Genomic DNA, 1,388 nt, shown 5'->3' with positions numbered 1-1,388 from the left:
GAGACCAGCCTGGGCTACAAAGTGAGCTTAAGGCCAGCCTGAACTGCATAGTGAGACCCTGTCTCAAAAAGACCAAAAAAAAAAAAAAAGTTATCTTGTCTATTCTTTTTTTTTTTTTTTTTTTCCAGTACTAAAGATTTAACCCAGGGCCCTAGTACTAAGCTATATCGCCAGCCTTTTAAAAATTTATTTTGAGACAGGGTCTCACTAAGCTGTTAAGTTACCTACACTGGGATGTAACTTATCATCCTCCTGCCTCAGCCTCTCAGAGTGCTAGGATCATAGGCTTGCACTTTTACGGTTTTATTTTTTATGTTTCTATCTTTCATACACCTGGAATTTATTTTGGGGTGAAGCATGAGGTAGAGATCAAATTTAACTTTTTCCATATGACCATCCACTTTTTCTAACACCATTTACCGAGTATACATATGTGTTCCTTTTGCAAAACATTGTTAATAACCATATTGAGTCAAAAGCAGGACTAGCACACGAACCTCTTAGCATACGTACTGTAGGCTTTGTGCCAGACACTGTGAAAGTTTTTACAGACTTTATTTCATCTCATCTTCAAAAGAAATCCTAACCGTATGAAGTATTCTTATTCTAAAGCTAGGGGGCCTGACCTTGAGCGAAGTTTCAGTCATTTTCTAAAGGAACAATACAAGAGACTGGCCAGGATTCAAATCCAGTCTGCCAGGCCCCGCCTTGTGCTCTTCCTACCGATGGTACCGTTCGGGGTGTGGGTTGCACAGCTTTAAATGACCATGACACTGAGCTCCCCTTTTCCTGAGAGGTGCTCAACAGCTACTTTATTTATTAAATTAATAAAAGTGCCATCCCCTATGGAGATTGACGTGAGGAACCTGCGCAGGCGCAGTACACGCTACACCGCGGAACAGCACCTACCCATAAAGGCCCAGTTCAGTGGACAGTGTGGATGGCGCTTTTTCATGGCGTTAGAGATCATCTCTGGAGGATGTTACCTCATGCCGCAGCCTCCCGATTCCCCGGGCAGAAGCTTTTGTGGGTCAGCTGCTACCTGTCCATTGTGTATATTATCTTCCCGGCCAATGAGGAATTATGTTTGGTTAGACAATTATCTAAAAATATTCAATCATGACCCCTGACATTAATGGGTTAAATTTTTACATGGAAGTTAATTAAGCATACTGTAAGTATGTATCTATTTTCTTTTTTAGAATACTGGAGAGATAACATTTTATGTTATGTATCATACTTCACAGTTTAAAAGAAGTTACTTAATGTAATCCTCACAAGAGCATAGGGAAGTAGTCCCTCAGCTAACTGATTAGGAAAAAAAACAAGATTAATATTATAGTTTGAGAAACCACTCTGAAGATACCACCACGTATTACAGCAGCCAT

This window comes from Chinchilla lanigera, unplaced genomic scaffold (assembly GCF_000276665.1).
Source record: "Chinchilla lanigera isolate Chin_1 unplaced genomic scaffold, ChiLan1.0 scaffold00050, whole genome shotgun sequence".
In the NCBI taxonomy this organism is placed as follows: Eukaryota; Metazoa; Chordata; class Mammalia; order Rodentia; family Chinchillidae; genus Chinchilla; species Chinchilla lanigera.
Note: the sequence above shows the minus strand (reverse complement) of the source record.